This window comes from Ambystoma mexicanum, chromosome 2p (assembly GCF_040938575.1).
Source record: "Ambystoma mexicanum isolate Mex_15411 chromosome 2p, UKY_AmexF1_1, whole genome shotgun sequence".
NCBI lineage: Eukaryota > Metazoa > Chordata > Amphibia > Caudata > Ambystomatidae > Ambystoma > Ambystoma mexicanum.
This window is the reverse complement of record NC_090923.1, coordinates 58388450-58403531: the sequence shown is the minus strand read 5'-3', so window position 1 is coordinate 58403531 and position 15082 is coordinate 58388450.

Below are 15082 nucleotides of genomic sequence, written 5' to 3'. Positions count from 1 at the left end.
ATTTTAGTTTGTAATCGGGCTATTTTATCTAATAGTGCTTTCTGAATGTTAGTGCACCATAGTGCATCTGTGACGCATTTATCAATGGGGGCAATGGGGGATTCTAATTCTTTTAGAATCTTGAACAATTCTTTTGTGTTGGATTCCGCTTGAACAATCCTTTTGTTATACGTGTCTTTTTTAGCGAGTATGATGGCCTCTTTGTAGCTAGAGGTTGCTAGAGTAAGCTCATTTTTATTGTTTACTGTTGGGCACTTTTTCCAATGTGCTTCTGCAGTTCTCTTAGTTTTTCGTAATTCTCTAAGATGTGGCGTGAACCAGGTATTCAGGTGGCGTTGTGGTTTGGATTTCCGTAATTTTAGGGGGGCGATGGTGTCCAAGGTTTTAAGTATTGCCTGGTTGTAAATGTCCACTAGGACTGTGGGATCAGAGGTGGCAGAGTTGTTAAGAAGGGGGAGAAGTAGTGGTAAGAGTTTATCCGGTGTAATGTCTTTCTTATTTTTAGTCCGGGTCGCTGGAGCGATGATAGGAGCCGGGTGTTGTGTGTTAGCTAGTATATGTTAGTATATGAAAAATAAGTTTCGAACATCCCCATACTCGCCAGCAAGGTCAAGTATCATGCAAATGGTACTTGTCCTGCATAAAAATTACTCACCAATGCTAGTGGGCTAGTAGATTTTGCGAGCCCTGAAATAAAATGCAAACAGCAGATTAAAAAACGAGAAGTTATTGAATACCAAACTAAATTAAGGATTTTGGCAAAGCTATGATCTGATGAAATGTTTGTGTGAAAGTTATGTACCGCCCATGGAAAGGAAAGTAGGAGCCATATGAAATACAGTGGAAAGAAAGTATGAAAGCAAGATGGTTAAGGAACACAAACACCATAAAGTTAACTATATATGAAAACACACTGTGGCAAAGCCAAGAGGCTGACAGGGAAAAGCCTACTGAGTGTGAACCATCACACAGGTACATATACAGAAGAACCTGTGTGGGCTAGATAGCCTAGGGTTCATGGTTGCGTGACCTGTAATGGGTGGACCGTAACTGCACCTAGACCGGGTTTGTTTGAACTTTGAATCTGTTGTCTGTGTCTTTCTTCATGATGCCTTCACACTATTGTGTGTAGGTGTATCTACAATGTGGGTTAAAGGCATTCTCTAAAAAACATGTGCGTATTGAGTCAAATATAGCCATCCCCCACTCGCCCTACTGGATCACCTTTATAGCATGGTGTGCCATAAATTCGGCATCCAGGGATGTTTCGCTGCGCCGCTCTTTGGTTGCATTTGTCACCCGGTGGGGAAGGCCTTAGAGTTCTTTCTGCAAGCACTTTCTCTCTGAACAAAGCACTTTGCATCCACCCTCGGTGGCAGAAAATTACAATATTAGGACGTCCACTGTTGAAGGATTATAGGTACACGTAGAGTAGGGATTGTGTTACAGGTATGCCCATGTCAACGCCCATTTTTTGATTATGGAAACATTATGTAATACTCTGCACCAACAACTAGATGGCAGCTGATGCAAAGCATGTGAATCTAAGCAGAATCACAAGTCCCAGAAATATTATGTATTTCCAAGCCGTCCACAGAGGATGACTGCTTCCCGGGGTCCTTTTTATACGTTTAAATCCCCAATGACCTACCAACCTCATTTTGATATCAGTGTGACTAATGGGTTTGAAGAGTCCTTAACAACCATGAGTATTTTATGGCCAAGTACTTAGGTAAAGGACTGTGTACTGGTGGACTTTCATTGTAATCTTCTGGTGTTTTTGACAATGCTTAATTTAAGAGACTCATCTTAAATGTTAAAGCTGTTTAATGGGGGATGGTTTAGAACAGAACAGTTCATAAAGAAGAGCTCTCGTGAAATATTTTATTTTGAAACATTAAAGTAATTGTTAATAGCACCTTGGAGAACACTAACAGAATTGTGAGAAAAATAGCTCTAGAAATGAGCCCTTCAGTTTTTTCCTGGGGACTGCCACCTTTCACATTGCCTCGCATGATGTCATATATCCCGTTACAAACCATCAAGAAGACTCAACTGACCAAAGCAGGCTACTATGCACCAATGGAGGTAGGACGGTTATTACAATGCATCATTAATGGAGTGGAATATAGATTATTTTTTAATTCTGGAGCTGTAAAGCGCCGGACCCCCACATACTCACAGAAATAATCAAAAATGGAGTGTACCAGTTGCAAGAAAGTATTTTTTAAACAGGTGGCAGAAATACAGACAGCTCCGTGGATTTGAACTGGACAACAATTTCTCAACTTGCCACTTCTGGGCTACAGCTTTTACAGCTAAATTAACATGTTCTACAATTGCAACAATTAGGATTCCAACATGTTGATTGGCTGCTCATCATTGACCCCCTAACGAACCCTATAGATGAAATGAATGATCCAATTGGAGGTCTAACTTTTCATCATCTTGAGAAATACTGTCCCTTGATGAGGACATTCTGCCGAGCAGCACAAAACCCGGCCTACTGATTGGCTGCATCATTCATAGCGCAAGGTGATAAAATGCTTGATGCCAATTGGACCACTATGTTGGAGATAGCGTAGGCAGTAGCATCTCACCAAAACTGACCAATGGTATTATGTGTGGAAATCATCCAGAGCAAAACTATGGTGCAGCCCTTGGAACACACCATTGCCTTCTCCTGATTGGATCCCCTCATCCCTCTCCCCATGCACATGATTGTTCTGCAGCCCTCGTGTTGATGCATGTGGCCAACTTTGGGCCCACCTTCTAGTTATCTTCTCACGATGAACACTTGCATCAAAAACATCTGCATGGAAAAAGTCTGCACGACCCTGCTGCTAGAAATGAATGCCTTCCATGTATTCGTTCTACCACACACTTTTATTCCTGATCTAAGTGGTCGATGGGGGTGCTTTTGCACCCCTCCTAATGCTATATTTTGGCATTGCTGCGACTTTAGTCCCCTTTTGCATCATACTGTGTCCATCACGATCACTGTGTATTCATTCGTTTATCGTCTCGTTGGGCACCTGCTGTCTGGAGAGCAACTTCATCCCCATGAGAAAATTATACTCCCTTGCAACAATTAATTGGATCTCATTTGGCATCAATTTTGATTCTGACCTTCACCCCATGAGTGTCTCTCCTCAACTATGAAAATAAAATTCAATTAAACGGATTCTGCAGCCTTTAGCTAAACCATGATATTCTGCAATGTTCATCATTGATTGGCTCCAATATGGCCATTCTCTTGCTCCCTGCAGCACCTAACAATATTACTTAATACCGTTCAATCTTCATAATACAACCCAGCCCCACCTACCTGCCCTTTTACCTAATACTATAGGTGGACTCACCCAAGGTCCCTCAAACTATCCCCCGACGTCTGTTTTTCTACCCAGCTCTCAACCTAACTGCTCTCTGAGGCGTGGCGCCACTATATTTATTTATTTTTATTTATTTGCATTTTTAAAGCGCACTGCTGCCCTTGGGCATTGTGGCGCTGTTACAAGAAGGTTTACTTGGCATGGGTGAGTATCATGCAAACAATGGAGACATAGTTACAAACATAGATAAAATTCCGAGGTTACATGGGAACAGCGATCGTGAGTACAGTTGTATATTACCGAATTTGGTCACATTGCAGAAGTATTTTACATAGGAATTACTTAAATAAAGTGGTTTTCAGTGCCTTTCTGAAGGCCGTGATGGATGTTTCAGCTCTCAGTTTGGGCGGTAAGGAGTTCCAGGCTTTTGGCGCTAGGACTTCGAAGCTCGAACCGCCAGCTTTAGCTCTATTGAAGTTGGGAACTGAGAGTTGGTTAGCCTAACGGTTCCTTTTGAGTCTGAGTGTCTGCACCGGTTGTATACGTTCTGTCAGGTAGCTAGGGGTAGATTGGGATTTGCACCTGTGGGTAATGGTGAGAGTTTTGAACTGGATGCACTCTTTGACTGGGAGCCAGTGGGCATTTTGTCTTGCTAGGGAGATGTGTTCCCTCCTAGGAATGTTGAGAGCTGCTCTCAAGGCGTTGTTCTGTGTGATTTGAAGTCTATTGATGTTTTTGACAGAAGTGCCTAGTAGGAGGACGTTGCAGTAATCCAGTTTGGAGCCTATGGTGGCCCTGGCAATGTTGAGGCAGTTTGTAGTGGATAGGTGAGGCTTTACTGCATTGATTATTTTGGTTGTTAGTGCTGCTGAAGAGGAGATGTAACTAACGTGTCTATCCATGAACAAGGTAGAATCTAGGTATACTCTGAGGGTTTTTACCGCAGAGGAGACAGAGATTACCGAGTTCTCGATTAGGAAGGTGCTGTATTTGTTGTCTAGCTTGCTGAGGGATTCTTTAGGGCCCACCAGTAAGATCTCGGTTTTGTCTCCATTGAGACAGAGGCCATTGGCTGCCATCCATGCTAGGATGATGGCATATGTGTTTTGTAGGGTTTTTAGGTCTTGCTCGTAGTCCCCAGTTAATGGGAGAAGAATTTGTGTATTGTTGGCATAATTGGTGAATGTTATGCCGAATTCTTCTAAGTCATTGAATAGAGGGAGTGTGAATAAGTTGTATAGTGTGGGGGAGGTGCAGGAACCTTGTGGTACTCCGCAGTTGATGGGGGAGGGAATGGCTGATGCTTGGTCTGAGTAGACCCTCGTGGCTCTGCCCTCCAGGAAGGATGAGATCCATGTTGTGGCTTCAGTGGAGAAGTGAGCTGTATTGGGGAGGTGTGTCTTTAAAGTTTTATGATCAACTAGGTCGAACGCAGCCGACAGGTCAAGGAGTAGGAGGATAGCACATTTGCCTTTATCCATGTTTTTTAGGAGTTGGTTCTTTAGGTCGAGTAGCGCAGACTCTGTGCCGTGGCGTGGGCGAAAGCCGGACTGTCTCTTGCCTAGGATGTTGTGAGATTCAAGGTAGGCTTGTATCTGTAGATAAGCAGCCTTATCCAAGATTTTCAGCAAGAATGGCACTGTTGTAATGGGCCTGTAGTTGTTCGGCGAATCTGGGTCTAGCGTGTGCTTTTTTAGCAGTGGGTGAACCCAGGCTTCCTTGAGAGAGGATGGTACTGAGCCAGTGGCAAAAGATGCGTTGATAAGGGTTGCAGTGAACGGCGCTAGGGATTCAGCCCAGTCTTTGATTATGTTTGCTGGACAGATGTCCCCTTTGCAAATTGAGGGTTTTATTTGTTTCATGATGAGTAAGACCTCATGAGTGGTTACCTTTCTAAAGGTAAAAGGTGGTGGTCGATTGCTGTTGTGTTGGATGGGGTGCTTAGGGTTAGGGGCGGTCCCAGTTTTGTGAGGAGACTTGGGTAGATTGTCAAGGTTGGCTTTAATTTTCTTTTGGAGTAGGTCTATTTTGTCAAGCATAGCCTTCTGGATGTCGTTGCACCATTTCTCGTCTTTGACCGTTTGATATTTAGACGCGGGAGGTATGACTAGCTCATTGAAGATAGCGAATAGTTCTTTTGAGTGCGATTGGGCATTGTCGATTCTAGCGTTTTTGTATTGTTTAACAATAGCTAGGTATGAATCACGTAGAGGGGCGGAGGGGCAAGATTGCCATTTTTTTAGAGCTTGTCTTTTGAGTGTTTTAGGTCTCGGAGGTCTTGGTTGAACCATGAGTTGGCGTGGAAGAGCTTTTTTGCTTTTTTTGTCTCTAGAGGGGCAATTGTGTCGATGACCTCTTTAATAGTAGTGTTGTAAAGTTTGACTAGTTCTTTAGGGTTATTAGAGATGGGTGATGCTAGTGCTGAGACTTCTAGGAGTGGGCAGATTCTCTCTTTTGTGAATAGTTTTTTAGATCTGGCTAGGGTAGCTGGCATGGGTAGATTTTGAGTAATAACTGTGTTCGTTGGGATGTAGAAGTGGATGAGGTGATGATCGGTCCATGGTTGTGGCGTGTTTGAGCTGATGTCTACCCTACAGTTGTGGTCGACTAGCCAATCTAGAATGCAGCCTTTGGTATGAGTGGCAGAGTCAACTCTCTGGATGAATTGTAGGTCCAGAATGGCTTTGGCAAAGGTTTTGCTGTGCTTGTCTTTTGTGTCATTGAATCCGAGATTCAGGTCTCCTAGGAGTATGGCTTTGGTATTTGGCTTGAGGTTGTTACCTAAGAGATGTAGGATGTCGGTTTGGAAGTTCAGGAGTGGGCCCGGAGGTCGGTAGATAAGGTGCATTGTCATGGTGTTGTTAGGTGAGAAGGAGATTTTTACTAATAGGGCATCGAAGTTCTCGGATGTGGTGGGCTTAATTTGTCTGGCCTTCAGTGTTTTTTGACTAGTAGGGCCACACCTCCGCCTTTGTGTGTTGGTCTATCTTGATGGAGGATGCTGTACCCGGGGGGGGGGGGATTGGGATATGGCTGGTCCCGAGGCTTCATAAAGCCAAATTTCTGTAATGGCTAGAGCGTCTAGCTCGAGATCAGAGATTAGATCATGTATTTCCGTGGCATGGGCTTGTAAATATCTAGCATTAATGACAGCAAGTTGGATATGGGAGGGTTCATGTGTGGTCGATTTAGCGGTGTTGGTATGGTGTTTGGTGGTGGGATGTTGGGGATTAGGAGTGGGAGTTATAGTAGTGGGTGGGATGGGCGACTGCAGTGTGAGTTTGTGGTTTTTGATGTGTGCTGAGGATGTGCGTGCTCCTAATCTGGTGTTTCTTATGTGCACTGGTGGTGTATGGGATGTGATACTGGCAGTGGTTTTAGGCTTCGGGGGTGCGTTGGTGGGTGGGGTGGCGGTGGGTTGGTGGTTTTGGCGCTCGAGTATGAGTAGGGCTGGTAAGAAGGGAGTAGGAGGAACGGAGTCAGAAGATGGGAGCCTATTGGGGTAGTTGGAGGCCATGTTAGGTGTAGTGGGTGTGGCCTGGGTAGGGGTGAGGGGTCCAGATATACGAGTATTGACTTGCGCTAGGTGCATACAAAATAGGCAGGATTGATTTTGGCTAGGTGCATACAAAATAGGCAAGGTTAACTTGGGCTAGGTGCATACAAAATAGGCAGGATTGACTTGGGCTAGGTGCATACAAAATGGGCAAGGTTGACTTGGGCTAGGTGCATACAAAATAGGCAGGATTGACTTTGGCTAGATGCATACAAAATAGGCAGGATTGACTTGGGCTAGTGTGATGCTGGAAATGCATCGGAGGGACAGGGCCTCCGTATCCTTGTCCTTTACTGTTGTTTATCCTGTGTTCTGTCGTGTTTTCCGCACAGGAGTTCATGTGGGACTCCTGGCGGTGCAGCTCTCTCTCTTTTGGTTTGGTGAACGGACCCGTGGGATACCCTTATGGCACCCATGGGTGGGGGTACAACCATGTGCCCCTAGTGTATGTTTTTGGGCACCTGTGGGTGGCCCGCAGAGCAGGGTATGGGCTGGTGGCAGCTCCATGCTGAAATTGACAGGTGCGCGAAGTATCCTCCATTTTGGGATACCCCGGCCCTGCCATTGGGATCCGTTGATTCCTGATGGAAAACAAGATGGCCCCTGTGGCCTCTTGCTTTCTATTCCCCATTACCTTGTTTTCCCAAAGTCCTGGGAAGCCCTGACTCTGTCCCTTCCCCCTGACTGGCTGTTGGGTGGAAATGCCATATATGGTGTTGTTGTGAAGGCCTGGCCAGACTAGCTGGAGCCTTCCCGGTGATGTATGTTGTGGGTACCTCCTGTGGGTGGGACCTGGGTGAATAGAGTGTGTGACGAATATGCATTCTGTGTTGTGGGTGTCTAGTATCTGGTGGTTGACACAATGACTGAGACAACCCTGCCTGAAACCAGTATGAATGTAGCTTGGAGTGTTGAATGGCTCGGTACTTTTCTCAATACACATAACTTGTTGTGAGTGTCTGGAGAGAAGTGAATGGCCTGAATACCTCGTGTGCCTGATTGGCTGCCTACCTGCATGAATGCCCGTAGTCGTGATTGGATGCTTGAGTGTGACCCAGCGGAATGCATGGGAGATCAACAGTATATCTGGGTACCTCTCACTGCTAGGAATCGTGTTCAGAAGCTGAAGTCCACTACGACGAGTAACTGGAATAACTGACGCTTGACCTTGAAACCCTGCTGGACAAGAAGAAGTGCCGTGGCTCTCCTCCACAATCTGAAAGCTGCTGTGTTTTCAAGGACTGACCGATATGGGGACTGCTGCGGAACTGACCCAGAGAGGACCTGGTAAGGCGCCCTCTTCCCGAGCTACGAGGGACCATTGTGCACAGCTGACCTTTGCCAACGCTCCCTGGTAGACAGACGTTCGACAGGCTGCCGACCCGATACGGGGACTGCTGCGGAACTCCAAAGAGAAGCACTCGGACTGATGTCCGCCACTGTCAACGACCGCCATCGCCGACCGGAGCCGCTATGCTCCCGTTTGCCTAAGAACTTCCATTGATCATCGGACGCTCTCGTCTCCATCGTCACCCGCTTGTCTCCCGCTGGACAAGGCCCGACCGACGATGCACCGAGGAGCATCCACCGGTGGGTTTCCCGCCACCTAAAGACCACAGAGAAGCCGACAACTTGACGCCCTTGCTGGGCCACAGTTCTTCATCATCTCTTTGCGGTCCAGAACTATCGTCATCGAGGTGCCCCGCACGCCTCCTCCTTGCTGGACGCCAACGCTCTGTCGTCGACGAGCACCGCTAGGAACTAAGCTGCCACTTCCCTGCCGTAGTTCACCCTGTTCACCGTCGGACGTTCGACGACCCGTGACTCCCGCCTTAAAGGGAGGGCACTCAAGAAGGGCCGTCGAATCCCCGACACCGAACGCCAAGTTCCCTGACACCTTTCGACGATCCTGAAAGGGAGGCACTCAAGAAGGATCGGTCGACGCATCGTCAGAGAACTCTACTCCACCAGGTACATTGGGGGGGGGGTAAAACCCTTAATAGGAAGAAGTGAGACTATTGAACATATGGACTGGGCTTGTGCGATATATCTTATTTTACATGTTGCCCTGGTGGGGGGATCTCCACACAGAACTGTGCCTAGTGGTAGGGGTCAGCATTCTGCCTATTGTCTCAACCATCTTACGTTCCTGCCTATCTCTATTGCTGGTTTCCTCGTTATTAATCTGTGTGACATTTTAACCGTACAGTTGATGCACTTTAAGGAGATTGGATAACACTAGTGGTACCTCTTTAGAATTGTAGATATTTATCATTATTGACTTCCGAATACAAAGTGCGTTATTGTGATCGTGTACATACCTTTGAATATTAATTATATAAAGACTGTGTTTTCAGTAATACAGTGTGTGGACATTCCTTTGTGGGGGTTCTGGGACTACACTGTACTTAAGAACCAGCCTGCATCACCTCCTGAGAAGCTAGGCCTTGATTGCTCATCCATTGCTACCTTATAGAGAATCTTGGCTGGGGTCCGCTGTGCCTCTCCTCTACCATATAGAGAGCGGAAGTACAGACACCCCCTACCAGCCTTTACAGCTAGGTGCATACAAAATAGGCAAGGTTGACTTTGGCTAGGTGCATACAAAATAGCAGGAGTGGCTAGATGCATACAAAATAGGTAGGATTGACTTTGGCTAGGTGCATACAAAATAGGCAGGATTGACTTTGGCTAGTTGCATATAAAATAGGCAGGATTGACTTTGGCTAGTTGCATACAAAATAGGCAGGATTGACTTTGGCTAGGAGCAGGAGTGGTCGCGGATCACTCTTGGGAAATGCTCATTGCAGTTGCACAGGAGTGGGCTGGAGTCATTTCCAGGAGTGGTCTGGGAGCACTGTTAGGTCTGGTCAGTTACAGGGCTGAGGCCTTGCTACAGGCCAGTATTTGCATGTTACAGCTAAACTGGTCAGCTGAACACAGATATAGCAGGAGTATAATCAGATTTGCATGTGCAGCATAACCTAAGAAGAGCATTTACTGTGCAGGTTTAGCTTGTACAAGCTTCGGTGGGGCATTTGCAGAAACATGCGAGCAGTGTCATATACCAGCTTGGGCGGCGACAGGTCAGGCAGGTGAGGTGGCAGAACAGAGTTAGTAGTGGGAGATGAATATTACCCTAGGTACGTACAGTGGAGATGCTGAGGTGGTTGACTGTAGCTGGGTTAGCCTGGACAGGGGGCCTGGCAGAGGCCGTGGTACGGCTGTGGACAGGCTCGGGACAGGAGCCTTTGTGCTTCCGCCTTCGTGCGGCAGCCGGCTTGTGCTTGTGCCTGCCGGTGATCCGGGCACGGGGATAGGCTGATGGGCAGCCAATACGGTGCAGCAGGAGGAGGTGGGCTGGGCGTGTAAAGACCTACAGGTCGGCCATCTTAGAGTGGACGGACCTCGTAGGTGTCTGGCGTGGGATGCAGCAATTCTTCGTGCCGAGGAGCAGGCTGCAGGGTGAGGTAGCACATGGGCTCACCTCGTGTCTTGGGCTTCCTTCGGCTGTGATCCTGGGCACTGCTCCTGCAGTGCACCATGAGGAGGGTGCTCCTGCTCCTCCGGGTTCCTGGGTATTATGGAATGGCTCGGGACAGGAGCCTTTGTGCGGCAGCCGGTTTGTGCCTGCCGGTGATCCGGGCGTGGGGATAGGCTGATGGGCAGCCAATCCGGTGCAGCAACAGGAGGAGGTGCATATTCTAATTACCATGTGACATCACCCAACCATGTTACCTCCGCATTATTGGTCAGGCACAAGGCCTTGCTAAAGCAGTTTTCTGAGCCTTACCTTGCACCACCACCCCCTTTTGGGACTCAGGATTTGTACCTTTACAAAGTGTAATGATGCACATTTGAAATAGATTAATTCACAAGCAGTAAGTATTTTGTCTCTCTACCTGCTTTTCTGTCATTTTTACTTCCTTCTTTTTTATCAGTCTTATTTTTTATTTTCATCTAGTCTTCATTTCTTTTCAAATCCTTCTTTTGCAACTATCCTTCCCTTTCATCTGTATTTTCAATCTTTACTTCTTTTTTCATCTCTCCATTTCCTTGCTATTCTTTCTTTTAGCCTCTTTCTTCCTTTGCCGTTCCTTCTTTTATACCTTTACCTAATACCCGCTTTCTTTCCAGCATTTCTTCTTTCCGTCTATTGAATTTCTTTGACTTTCTGATGTCCATAATTCCATCTTGTTTCCATATCTTTTTTCCATTTTCTTTCATTTGTTCCTTCCTTCCAGTGCAAGCTTTCCTTCTACCTATATTTTATTCTTTCCTTCCTTAAAACGTTCTCCTTTCATCTTTCTATAGGTTCTTCTTCCTGCATTAATTCTTCAGTTCTTTAATCTCTTTTTGTCCTGGATCATGTACCAATTATTTTATTTAATGTTTTACTTCCTACAGTCAGCAATACTTTATTCGGATAAACATCCATGAAAGCAACCACAATAACAAACTTATGAAACACACATATATACCTTTCTTAAGAAAGACAAAATGGTTACAAAATCAGCATCACAAATACAAAAATCTTCCCTCTTCCCAGATCCTCAATGGGGACAAAATGCACACACGCACTGCCCAATATTACTGTCCCAGACCAGATATCCTCGATCAGGATCTGTTAGGGACACATGTATACACATTCTTAGAGGGAATTGAAATGATTAAATATCAAAGTACAAAGCAGCAAAAGGAAATATGGTCGCAAGTCTATTCCACCCCTCCTTGTAGATAAAATCAACAAGTGACAGTATTCGCAAAAAAGTTACGAAGTCTAGAATACATCTACTTCGTATGGTTAAAACAACACCATATTGGAGTATCATCCTGTACCAGTTAGGGCTACTGTGGTTTTTATGACCAATCAATTTCCTCTGTCGCGCTAGCCAAGTTTGACGTATGTGGAGGGACAAGCCCAAGGCAATAATTCTCATTCTTAGATTTAATAATAAATATAATGGTGGATGGTACTGCAAAACACTACTATCTTTAAAAACTGGCACCAGTAACCGCTTTCTCAGTGCTATGTACGCAGAGCAGAAGAGGAGGAAATGAGCCAGATCGTCCACCTCTGCCCCACACATGGGCGCCTTCCTTGAGAACTAAGTACGGACCCTTTTGACATGACTTCCCCAGTGGTAAAACAGTTAAGGCACACTCTTGTAATGGGAAACCTTTGGAATTTGCCATTAGTCCAACCCAGATAATCCTTTAGGTTATTGGTTCACTAAGATCATGAAACGCCTGTTGACTAGTTTCACAATTTCCTGCGTCTCCCATCTCTCTCTCATCTAGGCTTTAGCGCTTTCTCTAAGATCACAAATCATCCATCTATTTAGTAAAATTGGACTATCAAAATACATCACAGCTTCTATGTGTGAGAACCATTTGGTATTATCCTCTCCTGTTTTGGTCTATACATTTCCAAAATATGAGTCTTTGTGGCCTTCGGATGAGCCCACACCCTTATCCATAATAGGATGTGTCCTAATGTCATCTCATCCTGTACATAGGCTAGGCCCATCCAATTATGGGTGCAATAGTCCGGGGCAGAACTTCCTAGAACCAACCCCTTCTTCAAAAAAAGCATTCTCTTCTCTCTCGATAGCCCTTTGACTCACAGAACCCCACACTACCGCCCCATATTTAACTGCCTCCCCACCCGAGAATTCATACGCGATCAATGGTCTATCATCTTTAGTGTTGCTGCTTGTGTTGCCTAATGACATGAAAGATACTCCCTATGGACTTTCTCATTAGAAGCAGATGCTTTCCAAAATAAACTTGTCATATACATTTCGAAAGACGGATTCACAAATAATCAAAGGAATTCACTGGCCGGATAGGATCAACCTTACACCACATTGTGGAAGATTCATCTTCTTCGTAGGGAGGCAAATCATACCTGCAGATTTTTTTTTAAATTAACCTTTGTCCAGTTCCGGCATGAATAATGTATATTTATTGATTAGGCGTTGTAGGGATGTGAGTAATACGTACAGAATCACCTGTATGGATCAGTACTCCAATTAACATGTTCCCCATCTTGTGTACATCAGTGTTACCGTCTACCAGCTCCTTGAAGTGAGTAGTAATGTACAAGGAAAGCAGCCACATGGCTAAAACACACCCTTGTCTGACCGCAGCCCGTATTGGGAACCAAGGAGTGCAATGCCCCTCCAGACCTTACACAGGCCTCATTGTTATTATGTAGTGCAATAATACCAAGTGGGCAAAAATAGAACCTAAGCACCTGCCATAACTAACTTCTATTTTCTTTCTCAAAAGCGGTGCTTGGGTCCATGAACACCAAATACACCGGCTGATTTTTCATATAAAGTGAATATGAGACCATTATGTACACGTACAGCCCTTGCTCCATAGTCCCAAAAGTGGGCAGGATGCTAATTGGATCAGGGTAGTAGTACCACTCTTCCTATGTGGAACAGACAAAGTATTACACCTGAAGGAGGTTTGGATGAATAACGGAGTGGTTCAACACCAACAAAGCACTTTTGTGTTAATTATTATGCCTTTTTCCTTTAGCCTCAGTGGATGGACATTTCTTTTCTTTTTTTCACCAGGAAGGTCATCTGCTAAATCCACATTGGAACTCAAATTCAGAAACATCACTCTGGGAAGGTTTGGGGAGAGTGGGGTAGTAAAACACTAAATTCCCCCAATTTTACTTCCACTACATGCATGAGGATCTCAAAGGAATTAATCACCAAAGCACTTTATTCAAAACCCCCTCACCATAAAAGGCTCTCAAAAACATCACTTAGGCTCACAAGACTTCTGTTCTCCATCATTGGTATCTTTCATGTATTCACTTGCTTTGATTATTCCCGGTCGTCTGGCTGGGAATCCTCGGTAACCTCAGTATTACATTAAACAAAACAAAAAATGGTTCACTTTTGTAATGCATCACTGTCCTTTGGGTGCGTTCCGCCTCAGCCAATGGGGCATAGAGCATCTAGCCGCCACCCTGGAGGTCGTCTTCAGATTCTAACCCCAGAGAACCTACTTGCATTTTAACTTCTCTCCTCACCTCCCCACCCAGGGTGGATGGCGGTAGCATGTGAATCCATGATACATACCAATGCCGGAGAACAAGAGTTACAAGTAAGCAACATACTCCTTCTCCAGCATTGGATCTTTCATGGATTCACATTCTTTGAATAGACAGCAGTAGATGCAAACGGTGGTGAAAGGGGAGAAAGGCCTACACCTTATTGACAGAGGCACTATAACACTGCTCTCCTTGGCATTCTATCCTTCCAGGCAGCAGTGTTTCACAAAGATGTGCAGCACTGCCCAGGTAGCCGCTCTGCAAATATCGGCCAGCCGGATACCTGCCTTCAACACTGCCGATGACCCCAATCGCCCTTGCAGGGGTCTCTCTGCTTCTGCATGACATCTTGAAATAGCAGATATCACCCACCGGGCTATGCCTTGCTTAGAGATGGAGTGACCTTTGTTCAGAGGACCAAAGGCTACAAACAATTGTGACGTGTGCCTAAACAATTATGTTCTGTCCAGATAAAACAATGAGTGCAACTGTTTTGAGATGAAACTAGGGTTAGTTCTCCAAATCACATTGTTTGTCGCAAAATTAAGGTATGGTTCTTTTATAAATAGCGCCTGTATTTCTGATGTTGTTCTGAACAAAGTAACTGCCAGTAGAAAAGCCACCTTCCACGATAAATATCTAACGTGAGTGGTGGCCATGGGCTCAAAAAGCGTCTTGTAAGTGCGGTTAGGAATGTATTTTAACTCAATTGTGGTGGTAGATTTCTCTTTGGTGGGTATGTGCAAAAATCCCCCTTAAAGTGTAGACCGCTGCACTATAGAGGGGGGGTGGGTTGGTTCTCACTTCTATTATATCTGGAGATTGAAGCAAGATGCACTTTGATGGCTGAGTGCGAAAGGCCTTCTTTTGCCAGGTTTAATAAGTATGGCAATTTATGGTGTGGCCTGATGACGAGGGTCGAGCTGCTCCCGTGCATACCACGTACAGAAGCGGGTCCACTTGTATTCATATGATTTGTTAGAAGACCTTGCTATAGCTGTTTTTAGGATTTCTCTACAAATATGGGGTAGTGGTAAGTGACCGAATTCTATGAAATCAGGAGCCATGCATTGAGGTCTAGGGACCCTGTATCGGGGGGTGAAGGACTTGTCCGTT